Source organism: Phyllobates terribilis, unplaced genomic scaffold (genome assembly GCF_046119375.1).
Source record: "Phyllobates terribilis strain yellow unplaced genomic scaffold, ASM4611937v1 Scaffold_7__3_contigs__length_470593459, whole genome shotgun sequence".
In the NCBI taxonomy this organism is placed as follows: Eukaryota; Metazoa; Chordata; class Amphibia; order Anura; family Dendrobatidae; genus Phyllobates; species Phyllobates terribilis.
In genome coordinates, this window is record NW_027362767.1 from 144580640 (window position 1) to 144595715 (window position 15076).

The window sequence follows — 15076 nt, forward strand, 5'->3', positions numbered from 1 at the left end:
GCCCAGTAAGTGACACATTACTGGAATCAGTGCCTCTAACCCTACATTATGCTGCTCTCAGATTAGGTGGCAAAAACCTGATGACAGATTCCCTTTAAAGGAGCTGTAAACACAAAAAAAATACAAGCCATTTGTGAAATTAACTTTTTTTCATTGTTAATTCACATTAGACTGTATCTTCAACACTTTTGTCAGCAGGTCTTATTACAGACTCTGAATAGGGCAGCTCTCTCCCTCTCCCTCAGCAGAAAGTCACAGCATGGTTAAAAAACGGGATCTTTTATGATTTTCTCATAATAAATAAAAAAGGACATGCAAGTCCTCCAAACTATTTTCCATTTCTCTATAGGGGAGGTCCTAAATCTTTCTTGTTCTTTAGTTGATCACATGTCAAAAAGGCAAAGCATTTACTATGAACTCGCCTAAAAAAATATACACTTGGAGAGTAATATCATCATCTGCATGTAAATATTCCTTGACTCTAAGGGCTCGCTCACACTGTCGTATAACACGGCCGAATGCTATGTGATGTTTTATCGGATAGGACTCGGCCCTATGTTATACTATGGGACAGTGCAGATCTGCGATTATCGGCATGAGAAAATAATCTCATTCGATATTCGGACCATGTGCACCCATACAAGTCTATGGGTGCACGTAAAACATTAGACTGCACTCGGATGTCATCCAAGTGCAGTCTGATGAACACTCACAGAGACTATGGAGAAGATGGAGAAAGTAAGTTCTCCATCTTCTCCATATCTGTGCTGCGAGAGAATCGGATCACACTCAGTTGAAGCTCTGAGTTTGAGCCGAGTGTCATTAGCATAATTGGCCCTATTCTCTTGCATGAGAGAATATATGGCTTAGTGAGTGGACCCTAAAACTGAATAGTAGTGACGGACAGGTACCTCACAAGCGGGATCCATGTAGCTCTCAGATGTCGTGTAGGTAGGGCTTCATTCCATGGGGTAGGGCTTAATTTCAAGGTATATAAAAAAAAATGGACTTCAAATAAAAATTAAATGAACACAAAAAGCACTAATTGAATTATTTTTTTCGTATTTATGTTTGCAGCCCCTTTAAAAACCCTTTGAGGACCAAGGCACATATATGTCCCATAGTTTTAAACTGGAAAAAAATTTGATTGAATAAAATTTAAGGTCCTCAAAGGTTTAAGTAGGTCATAAATTCATATGAATACTTGCTCATACAATTGCACATGCCAAAAGATGAAGAAGAACAGAATCAAAAATATGACATTAAGTGGAGCACTTACAGGTATTCAAGGTGAAAGAGACCAGCAAAGGCATCGTCTCGAATGACAGTAAATGAGTTAGAATTCAGCAAGCTGAAAATGAAGACAGCAGGTTAGAAGCGAACCAGACTTTATGGTGCTCAGAATTAGTCAAGCAGAATTTATTGACTGCTCTTGCAAAGCACTGAGACTCCCGCGGTGTATAGATGGCGGCGTGTGGCCTCCCGCTGTGTATAGATGGCGCCGTGCGGCCTCCCGCTGTGTATAGATGGCGCCGTGCGGCCTCCCGCTGTGTATAGATGGCGCCGTGCGGCCTCCCGCTGTATATAGATGGCTACGTGCAGCCTCCCGCTGTGTACAGATGGCTACATGCAGCCTCCCGCTGTGTATAGATGGCACCGTATAGATGGCTACGTGCGGCCTCCTGCTGAGTATACGTGTATAGATGGCTACGTGCGGCCTTCTGCTGAGTATAGATGCCGCACAGCGCCCCCCCCAGAGACAGCAGGAGGTCGCACAGCGCCATCTATATTCAGCGGGAGGCCGCACGTAGCCATCTATACACAGCGGGAGGCCGCATGGCGCCCCCCCCAGAGACAGCAGGAGGCCGCACAGCACCATCTATACTCAGCGGGAGGCCGCACGTAGCCATCTATACACAGCGGGAGGCCGCACGGCGCCCCCCTCAGAGACAGCAGGAGGCCGCACAGCGCCATCTATACTCAGCGGGAGGCCACACGTAGCCATCTATACACAGCGGGAGGCCGCATGGTGCCCCCCCCAGAGACAGCAGGAGGCCGCACAGCGCCATCTATACTCAGCGGGAGGCCGCACGTAGCCATCTATACACAGCGGGAGGCCGCACGGCGCCCCCCCAGAGACAGCAGGAGGCCGCACAGCGCCATCTATACTCAGCGGGAGGCCGCACGTAGCCATCTATACACAGCGGGGAGCCGCACGGCGCCATCTCTACACAGCAGGGGGCCGCACGGCGCCATCAATACACGGTGGGGGGCCGCACGGCGCCATCTATACACAGAGGGGGGTCGCACGTAGCCATCTATACACAGCGGGGGGCCGCACGTAGCCATCTATACACAGCGGGGGGGCGCACGGCGCCCCCCCCAGATACAGCAGGAGGCCGCACGGCGCCAACTATACTCAGCAGGTGGCCGCACGCAGTCACGCACACACACAAACATATACAGACATATACATACACTCAAACACATTTGAAACACAAAAATACATATAAACAGACATCACACAATCATATCTGCCCATCACACACACACAAACAGACATCACACAATGATATCTGCCCCCCCACACACACATACAAACAGACATCACACAATGACATCTGCCCACACACACACACATACACACATACATACGCACACAAACAGACATCACACAATGACATCTGCCTACACACACACACAAACATCACACAATGACATCTGCCTACACACACACACAGACATCACACAATGACATCTGCCCACACACACATACGCAGACATCGCACAATGACATCTGCCCACACACACACACAAACAGACATCACACAATGACATCTGCCCACACACACACACACGCACACAAACAAACAGACATCACACAATGACATCTGCCCACACACACACAAACAGACATCACACAATGACATCTGCCCACACACACACACACACATACAGACATCACACAATGACATCTGCCCACACACACATACAGTCATCACACAATGACATCTGCCCACACACACACACAAACAGACATCACACAATGACATCTGCCCACACACACACACACACACACAAACAGACATCACGCAATGACATCTGCCCACACACACACACAGACATCACACAATGACATCTGCCCACACACACACACATCACACAATGACATCTGCCCACACACACACACAGACATCACACAATGACATCTGCCCACACACACACACAGACATCACAGTGACATCTGCCCACACACACACACATACACACACAGACATCACACAATGACATCTGCCCACACACACACACAGACATCACACAATGACATCTGCCTACACACACACACACACACATACAAACAGACATCACACAATGACATCTGCCCACACACACACACACACACACACACACACAATGACATCTGCCCCCCCCACACACAGACATCACACAATGACATCTGCCCACACACACACACAGACATCACACAATGACATCTGCCCACACACACACACACATACAAACAGACATCACACAATGACATCTGCCCACACACACACACAAACAGACATCACACAATGACATCTGCCCACACACACACAGACATCACACAATGACATCTGCCCACACACACACACATACAAAAAGACATCACACAATGACATCTGCCCACACACATCACACAAACAGACATCACACAATGACATCTGCCCACACACACACACACACACACATCACACAAACAGACATCGCACAATGACATCTGCCCACACACACACACAGACATCACACAATGACATCTGCCCACACACACACACATACATACACACACACATACATACACACACATACACACTCGCCATCCCCCGGCTCGGCTCCAGTCCTCAGGCTCTTCGGTGCAGCAGTGCAGGCCGGGTGCGCACTGCGTGACGTCACAGCTAGGAGACACGGCCGCGCACAGGGCCGTGTCTCCTAGCAGTGACGCGGCCGGGCCAGCACAGGAAGTTAACTGCTGCAGTGCTAGCCCGGCCGATGAAGAAGTAGCGGCGGCCGCTGCTGGGGGAGCGGTACGGGGCCCCCCCTCCCGCCACTGCTACCGGTATGTGCCGCGGTGGCCCGCACATATAATGAGGGCAATCCGGCATTAGACACCCCGCCCTGAGCCGCGGGCCCTCTGGAGGCTCGGGGCCCCGGGCGGTCGCCCGGATTGCCCTCATTATAATCCGCCTATGTAGTTACCTGGAAGGGTACAGCAATGTTGGTGTGAACAGGAAAAAGTTATGAGTGTGTTTCCATAATTACCCGTTAAGGGTAACAAAGACTGACAGGCTGAGGACTGTGAGCAGCCAAGAACTGACCTTGTAAATAATTGCACTTCTTAAAGTGCCCCTTATTGGTTTTATATTAAAAGACCACTGAACAAAAACCCGTTTGGCGTGGCCGAAGACGTGGTCCAACACCTGGATCACCTATGCCCAGCAGCTACGCCCAGGGCCTATGTTGAGGGTTTTCGGACGGGTCCCTCATGTTCACCAAAATTGCACCTTCTCCAGTGAGATGGACACCCGGTTACAGATCATGCAGTAACCTGCTAAGAATGTTTTATGTGAAAAATGTTTTATATAAGTGAAGGCAATGTTATTGAAAATGCATTTATGATGTTTTGATAAAGAAATCAGTAACGTTCAAGTAATGTGCCTCCCATAAAGGGAAGAAAAGTTGTTTGCAAATTCTTCTATGCGAATGCATTCTAAAATTGCATGTCTTTAAAATATTTTGTGTTCTACTCTGTTCTAGCCCACGGACGTGCTGTGTTTTACCAAGGGGGTATGTGGTGCCCATGCGGGTTCAGTCACTACAGAGGTACTGCATCTCACCCAGAGGTGTGGTATCTCACTCTCAGGTAAGGATGGAGTACTGCCCGGGACCCTAATACCTGCATCCAACACATTCCACTTCAGTGGGGGCAGGGCGAGATTGCACCTAAGGGAGAGCACAGTCCCTGGTCCCTAGCTGGAGGGTGGAACCATGTAGTGGGTGTGGGTGGAGGACGTAGTTCAGGGGAGCACAGGAAAGGAAGTGATATAACAGAGGGAACCATCTTGGGAAGACAGGTCAGTCAGAGGAGGACAGTGAAAGGAGCAGGAGCTCTGTAGGAGCTCTGCTCAGGAGGAGGGCCTAGTGAGAGGCCCAGGAGGTGAGACCAACTGAGGAGTGGAGCAGGAAAGAAGGCTCCAGGAGGAACGAGGGGATCCTAGGGGTACGGGCAGTGCTGGAGGCCACCTGTACGCCCGAATCTACCAGGACGTTTAAGGATCAAGCCGCAGAGGGGACCAGCCCCTAACTAGTGAGAATTGCAACGTTCAGCTAATAACCGGAGGCTTCTGTACTTTTAGGGTGCAGTTGCCATAGCCACAATTACATCGCCGAAAAGGTGGCCACAGAGGGTCCAGGGGACTGCAGGTCGCCCGACAAGACCCGAGGCTACCGGCTTGGGACACTGATTGTGAGGCGCAGGGCAGGAGGGTGAGAGCCAGCGCAGGAAGACGACAGAGAGGCACACAGAAGGGGGTCCCGTTAAGTGCTCTTGAATTACCTGAAGGATTGCTGAACCCCTCCCTAAGTAAGCAGAGGACGAAGTGGGAAGTTACACCGGTACCTGTAACTTGGATTGCAACAACTGTGAGTAAACCCTGAAGACTGCACTCCACTGTCTCTGTGAATTACTGCTGCGCCATCATCCCTGCACTACACTGCACCACAACTGCTACAGCAACACCTATAACATCACTATTGACTGCCCTGGAGCTAAGCTCTACCTGTGGAGAGCTAAACCAACTCTGCTGCATTAACAACTCCAGAGGATCTGCTCTTAAGCGGCGGCTCCCTTTAGCAGCATACCACAGGTGGCGTCACGAACTTTGTATAAAAACTATAAATCCCCTGTAAATATTCCCTTTTATTGACCGCCACTGTGACATCTCCCAGCATTGACCGGCCCGGCACCGAGTACCCCACGGCCCAGGGGGCGCGTCAAGGGCATGGATGTCAACTTAGCTAAGTCAGTTGGCTGTATCTGGGTCTTTTACACTCTTTAAGTGACCAAGCAAATACCCCCATTTCATATAACCTGATCATGGATTAAAGGACCACTGGGTTTGAAAACCTTTGTCACCTAAAGCAAATGTGGACCGCCTAGAATTAAAGAGGGAGTACTAGAGCTGAGCATAAAGATTTGCAGGACCCTGGTCCAGTGGCCATATTGGCAGTCTGTGGTTGTCCGACCAGATCCCTGCGAACCTCCACTTTCTTGGTGGCCTACTAATCTGAAGAGGCGCCAAGGAGGTCTGTAGAGCTCTGCTCTGGCGACCACAAACAGACCACCAATGAGACCACTGGACTGGGTCCTGTGAATCTTGCTAAACTCTAGATGGTACCCTTTGGTACCTGGACTCTAATGACCCTGCAGTGAAATTGCTCCCCTATTGATTGGAGGACCTCACTAAATTACTCTCATGTGACCTAATCCAGTGTATATTTCATAAACTTGTAGTAATGAGCTGCATAAAAATGCTATAAAGGAGAGTGAACGGAGGTCTCCATTACTGCATACATACCCATTCCTGCCTAATACGTGATGGGTAGAGATAGAGGCTTTCCTAGGGGAATACACTGCTTAGTATGAGGGAGTGAAGCCTAATTGGAATTCGACCCTTCTACCATCGCATCATGTGACAAAATCCATTAATTGTATGCAGAATTTATAATCACAGTAATCAAGACTCTGTGCATATAAAAACAGAATTAATGACGCTATACCCCTAGAGGAATAGTGTTTATAGGTACAGTAATTACCAGAGGAAGAATAATTACATAATGAGATTTGTATATGTCAAGTGTCTGGATTTGTTAAATATGAAGAAACCAACATGAGATAATAGAACGTAAACTATTTTTTCATTATATATTCCTGTTTCTTTTTATCATAGTGGGCAGTATTATAGTAGTTATATTCTTGTACATAGGAGCAGTATTATAGTAGTTATATTCTTGTACATAGGGGCAGTATTATAGTAGTTATATTCTTGTACATAGGAGCAGTATTATAGTAGTTATATTCTTGTACATAGGGGGCAGTATTATAGTAGTTATATTCTTGTGTATAGGAGCAGTATTATAGTAGTTATATTCTTGTACATAGGAGCAGTATTATAGTAGTTATATTCTTGTACATAGGGAGCAGTATTATAGTAGTTATATTCTTGTACATAGGGGGCAGTATTATAGTAGTTATATTCTTGTACATAGGGGGCAGTATTATAGTAGTTATATTCTTGTACATAGGAGCAGTATTATAGTAGTTATATTCTTGTGTATAGGAGCAGTATTATAGTAGTTATATTCTTGTGTATAGGAGCAGTATTATAGTAGTTATATTCTTGTGTATAGGAGCAGTATTATAGTAGTTATATTCTTGTGTATAGGAGCAGTATTATAGTAGTTATATTCTTGTGTATAGGAGCAGTATTATAGTAGTTATATTCTTGTACATAGGAGCAGTATTATAGTAGTTATATTCTTGTACATAGGGGCAGTATTATAGTAGTTATATTCTTGTACATAGGAGCAGTATTATAGTAGTTATATTCTTGTACATATGGGGCAGTATTATAGTAGTTATATTCTTGTGTATAGGAGCAGTATTATAGTAGTTATATTCTTGTACATAGGAGCAGTATTATAGTAGTTATATTCTTGTACATAGGGAGCAGTATTATAGTAGTTATATTCTTGTACATAGGGGGCAGTATTATAGTAGTTATATTCTTGTACATAGGGGGCAGTATTATAGTAGTTATATTCTTGTACATAGGAGCAGTATTATAGTAGTTATATTCTTGTGTATAGGAGCAGTATTATAGTAGTTATATTCTTGTGTATAGGAGCAGTATTATAGTAGTTATATTCTTGTGTATAGGAGCAGTATTATAGTAGTTATATTCTTGTGTATAGGAGCAGTATTATAGTAGTTATATTCTTGTACATAGGGGGCAGTATTATAGTAGTTATATTCTTGTGTATAGGAGCAGTATTATAGTAGTTATACTCTTGTACATAGGAGACAGTATTATAGTAGTTATATTCTTGTACATAGGGGGCAGTATTATAGTAGTTATACTCTTGTACATAGGAGGCAGTATTATAGTAGTTATATTCTTGTACATAGGGGGCAGTATTATAGTAGTTATATTCTTGTACATAGGGGGCAGTATTATAGTAGTTATATTCTTGTGTATAGGAGCAGTATTATAGTAGTTATATTCTTGTACATAGGGGGCAGTATTATAGTAGTTATATTCTTATACATAGGGGGCAGTATTATAGTAGTTATATTCTTGTACATAGGGGGCAGTATTATAGTAGTTATATTCTTGTACATAGGGGGCAGTATTATAGTAGTTATATTCTTGTACATAGGGGGCAGTATTATAGTAGTTATATTCTTGTGTATAGGAGCAGTATTATAGTAGTTATACTCTTGTACATAGTGGCAGTATTATAGTAGTTATACTCTTGTACATAGTGGCAGTATTGTAGTAGTTATATTCTAGTACATAGGGAGCAGTATTATAGTAGTTATATTCTTGTACATAGGGGGCAGATTTATAGTAGTTATATTCTTGTACATAGGGAGCAGTATTATAGTAGTTATATTTTTGTACATATGAGCAGTATTATAGTAGCTATATTCTTGTATATAGGAGCAGTATTATAGTAGTTATATTCTTGTACATAGGGGCAGTATTATAGTAGCTATATTCTTGTACATAGGGGCATTATTATAGTAGTTATATTCTTGTACATAGGAGCAGTATTATAGTAGTTATATTCTTGTACATAGGGGCATTATTATAGTAGTTATATTCTTGTACATAGGAGCAGTATTATAGTAGTTATATTCTTGTATATAGGGGCAGTATTATAGTAGTTATATTCTTGTACATAGGGGGCAGTATTATAGTAGTTATATTCTTGTACATAGGGGGCAGTATTATAGTAGTTATACTCTTGTACATAGGAGGCAGTATTATAGTAGTTATATTCTTGTACATAGGAGCAGTATTATAGTAGTTATATTCTTGTGTATAGGAGCAGTATTATAGTAGTTATATTCTTGTGTATAGGAGCAGTATTATAGTAGTTATATTCTTGTGTATAGGAGCAGTATTATAGTAGTTATATTCTTGTACATAGGGGGCAGTATTATAGTAGTTATATTCTTGTGTATAGGAGCAGTGTTATAGTAGTTATACTCTTGTACATAGGAGGCAGTATTATAGTAGTTATATTCTTGTACATAGGGGGCAGTATTATAGTAGTTATACTCTTGTACATAGGAGGCAGTATTATAGTAGTTATATTCTTGTACATATGGGGCAGTATTATAGTAGTTATATTCTTGTACATAGGGGGCAGTATTATAGTAGTTATATTCTTGTGTATAGGAGCAGTATTATAGTAGTTATATTCTTGTACATAGGAGGCAGTATTATAGTAGTTATATTCTTGTACATAGGGGGCAGTATTATAGTAGTTATATTCTTATACATAGGGGGCAGTATTATAGTAGTTATATTCTTGTACATAGGGGGCAGTATTATAGTAGTTATATTCTTGTACATAGGGGGCAGTATTATAGTAGTTATATTCTTGTGTATAGGAGCAGTATTATAGTAGTTATACTCTTGTACATAGTGGCAGTATTATAGTAGTTATACTCTTGTACATAGTGGCAGTATTGTAGTAGTTATATTCTAGTACATAGGGAGCAGTATTATAGTAGTTATATTCTTGTACATAGGGGGCAGATTTATAGTAGTTATATTCTTGTACATAGGGAGCAGTATTATAGTAGTTATATTCTTGTACATAGGGGCATTATTATAGTAGTTATATTCTTGTACATAGGAGCAGTATTATAGTAGCTATATTCTTGTATATAGGAGCAGTATTATAGTAGTTATATTCTTGTACATAGGGGCAGTATTATAGTAGCTATATTCTTGTACATAGGGGCATTATTATAGTAGTTATATTCTTGTACATAGGAGCAGTATTATAGTAGTTATATTCTTGTACATAGGGGCATTATTATAGTAGTTATATTCTTGTACATAGGAGCAGTATTATAGTAGTTATATTCTTGTATATAGGGGCAGTATTATAGTAGTTATATTCTTGTACATAGGGGCAGTATTATAGTAGTTATATTCTTGTACATAGGAGCAGTATTATAGTAGTTATAGTCTTGTACATAGGGGCTGTATTATAGTAGTTATATTCTTGTACATAGGGGGCAGTATTATAGTAGTTATATTCTTGTACATAGGGGCAGTATTATAGTAGTTATATTCTTGTACATAGGGGGCAGTATTATAGTAGTTATATTCTTGTACATAGGGGCAGTATTATAGTAGTTATATTCTTGTACATAGGGGGCAGTATTATAGTAGTTATATTCTTGTACATAGGGGCAGTATTATAGTAGTTATATTCTTGTATACAGGAGCAGTATTATAGTAGTTATATTCTTGTATATAGGGGCAGTATTATAGTAGTTATATTCTTGTATATAGGGGCAGTATTATAGTAGTTATATTCTTGTACATAGGAGCAGTATTATAGTAGTTATATTCTTGTACATAGGAGCAGTATTATAGTAGTTATATTCTTGTATATAGGGGCAGTATAGTAGTTATATTCTTGTACATAGGGGCAGTATTATAGTAGTTATATTCTTGTACATAGGAGCAGTATCATAGTAGTTACATTCTTGCATATAGGGGGCTGTATTATAGTAGCTATACTCTTGTTGATAGGGGGCAGTATTACAGTAGTTATATTCTTGTACATAGGGGCAGTATTATAGTAGTTATATTCTTGTATATAGGGGGCAGTATTATAGTAGTTATATTATTGTACATAGGGGGCAGTATTATAGTAGTTATATTCTTGTACATAGGGGCAGTATTATAATAGTTATATTCTTGTATATAGGGGGCAGTATTATAGTAGTTATATTCTTGCACATAGGTGGCAGTATTATAGTAGTTATATTCTTGTACATAGGGGGCAGTATTATAGTAGTTATATTCTTGTACATAGGGGCAGTATTATAGTAGTTATATTCTTGTACATAGGGGCAGTATTATAGTAGTTATATTCTTGTATATAGGGGGCAGTATTATAGTAGTTATATTCTTGTACATAGGGGCAGTATTATAGTAGTTATATTCTTGTATATAGGGGGCAGTATTATAGTAGTTATATTCTTGTACATAGGGGGCAGTATTATAGTAGTTATATTCTTGTACATAGGGGCAGTATTATAGTAGTTATATTCTTGTATATAGGGAGCATTATTATAGTAGTTATATTCTTGTTGATAGGGGGCAGTTTTATAGTAGTCATATTCTTGTTGATAGGGGGCAGTTTTATAGTAGTTATATTCTTGTACATAGGTGGCAGTATTATAGTATATATATTCTTGTACATAGGAGCAGTATTATAGTAGTTATATTCTTGTACATAGGGGCAGTATTATAGTAGTTATATTCTTGTTGATAGGTGGCAGTATTATAGTAGTTATATTCTTGTACATAGGGGGCAGTATTATAATAGTTATATTCTTGTACATAGGAGCAGTATCATAGTAGTTACATTCTTGCATATAGGGGGCTGTATTATAGTAGCTATACTCTTGTTGATAGGGGGCAGTATTATAGTAGTTATATTCTTGTACATATGGGCAGTATTATAGTAGTTATATTCTTGTATATAGGGGGCAGTATTATAGTAGTTATATTCTTGTACATAGGGGGCAGTATTATAGTAGTTATATTCTTGTACATAGGGGCAGTATTTTAATAGTTATATTCTTGTATATAGGGGGCAGTATTATAGTAGTTATATTCTTGTACATAGGTGGCAGTATTATAGTAGTTATATTCTTGTACATAGGGGGCAGTATTATAGTAGTTATATTCTTGTACATAGGGGCAGTATTATAGTAGTTATATTCTTGTACATAGGGGCAGTATTATAGTAGTTATATTCTTGTACATAGGGGCAGTATTATAGTAGTCATATTCTTGTACATAGGGGCAGTATTATAGTAGTTATATTCTTGTACATAGGGGAAGTATTATAGTAGTTATATTCTTGTACATAGGAGCAGTATTATAGTAGTTATATTCTTGTACATAGGAACAGTATAATAGTAGTTATATTCTTGTATATAGGGGCAGTATTATAGTAGTTATATTCTTGTATATAGGGGGCAGTATTATAGTAGTTATATTCTTGTACATAGGGGGCAGTATTATAGTAGTTATATTCTTGTACATAGGGGCAGTATTATAGTAGTTATATTCTTGTACATAGGAGCAGTATCATAGTAGTTACATTCTTGCATATAGGGGGCTGTATTATAGTAGCTATACTCTTGTTGATAGGGGGCAGTATTATAGTAGTTATATTCTTGTACATAGGGGCAGTATTATAATAGTTATATTCTTGTATATAGGGGCAGTATTATAGTAGTTATATTCTTGTACATAGGGGGCAGTATTATAGTAGTTATATTCTTGTATATAGGGGGCAGTATTATAGTAGTTATATTCTTGTACATAGGGGCAGTATTATAGTAGTTATATTCTTGTATATAGGGGGCAGTATTATAGTAGTTATATTCTTGTACATAGGGGGCAGTATTATAGTAGTTATATTCTTGTACATAGGGGCAGTATTATAGTAGTTATATTCTTGTATATAGGGAGCATTATTATAGTAGTCATATTCTTGTTGATAGGGGGCAGTTTTATAGTAGTCATATTCTTGTTGATAGGGGGCAGTTTTATAGTAGTTATATTCTTGTACATAGGTGGCAGTATTATAGTAGTTATATTCTTGTACATAGGAGCAGTATTATAGTAGTTATATTCTTGTACATAGGGGCAGTATTATAGTAGTTATATTCTTGTTGATAGGTGGCAGTTTTATAGTAGTTATATTCTTGTACATAGGGGGCAGTATCATAGTAGTTACATTCTTGTACATAGGAGCAGTATAATAGTAGTTATATTCTTCTACATAGGGGCAGTATTATATTAGTTATATTCTTGTACATAGGGGGCAGTATTATAGTAGTTATATTCTTGTACATAGGGGGCAGTATTATATTAGTTACATTCTTGTACATAGGAGCAGTATTATAGTAGTTATATTCTTGTACATAGGGGCAGTATTATAGTAGTTATATTCTTGTATATAGGGGGCAGTATTATAGTAGTTATATTCTTGTACATAGGGGGCAGTATTATAGTAGTTATATTCTTGTACATAGGGGCAGTATTATAGTAGTTATATTCTTGTATATAGGGAGCATTATTATAGTAGTTATATTCTTGTTGATAGGGGGCAGTTTTATAGTAGTCATATTCTTGTTGATAGGGGGCAGTTTTATAGTAGTTATATTCTTGTACATAGGTGGCAGTATTATAGTAGTTATATTCTTGTACATAGGAGCAGTATTATAGTAGTTATATTCTTGTACATAGGGGCAGTATTATAGTAGTTATATTCTTGTACATAGGGGGCAGTATCATAGTAGTTACATTCTTGTACATAGGAGCAGTATAATAGTAGTTATATTCTACATAGGGGCAGTATTATATTAGTTATATTCTTGTACATAGGGGGCAGTATTATAGTAGTTATATTCTTGTACATAGGGGGCAGTATTATATTAGTTACATTCTTGTACATAGGAGCAGTATTATAGTAGTTATATTCTTGTACATAGGGGGCAGTTTTATAGCAGTTATATTCTTGTACATAGGGGCAGTATTATAGTAGTCATATTCTTGTACATAGGGGCAGTATTATAGTAGTTATATTCTTGTACATAGGAGCAGTATTATAGTAGTTACATTCTTGTACATAGGAGCAGTATAATAGTAGTTATATTCTTCTACATAGGAGCAGTATTATAGTAGTTATATTCTTGTACATAGGGGGCAGTATTATAGCAGTTATATTCTTGTACATAGGGGCAGTATTATAGTAGTCATATTCTTGTACATAGGGGCAGTATTATAGTAGTTATATTCTTGTACATAGGGGAAGTATTATAGTAGTTATATTCTTGTACATAGGAGCAGTATTATAGTAGTTATATTCTTGTACATAGGAACAGTATAATAGTAGTTATATTCTTGTATATAGGGGCAGTATTATAGTAGTTATATTCTTGTACATAGGGGGCAGTATTATAGTAGTTATATTCTTGTACATAGGGGCAGTATTATAGTAGTTATATTCTTGTATATAGGGGGCAGTATTATAGTAGTTATATTCTTGTACATAGGGGGCAGTATTATAGTAGCTATATTCTTGTACATAGGGGCAGTATTATAGTAGTTATATTCTTGTATATAGGGAGCATTATTATAGTAGTTATATTCTTGTTGATAGGGGGCAGTTTTATAGTAGTCATATTCTTGTTGATATTGGGCAGTTTTATAGTATATTCTTGTACATAGGTGGCAGTATTATAGTAGTTATATTCTTGTACATAGGAGCAGTATTATAGTAGTTATATTCTTGTACATAGGGAGCAGTATTATAGTAGTTATATTCTTGTTGATAGGTGGCAGTTTTATAGTAGTTATATTCTTCTACATAGGGGCAGTATTATATTAGTTATATTCTTGTACATAGTGGGCAGTATTATAGTAGTTATATTCTTGTACATAGGGGGCAGTATTATATTAGTTACATTCTTGTACATAGGAGCAGTATTATAGTAGTTATATTTTTGTACATAGGGGGCAGTATTATAGTAGTTATATTCTTGTACATAGGGGCAGTATTATAGTAGTTATATTCTTGTACATAGGGAGCAGTATTATAGTAATTATATTGTACATAATAAGCAGTGTGGGTAAATATGTATAATAAAGTATACCTTTTTTAGCCAAATTATTTAGAAGCTTTCTTTCAAGAGGATCATTAAAGG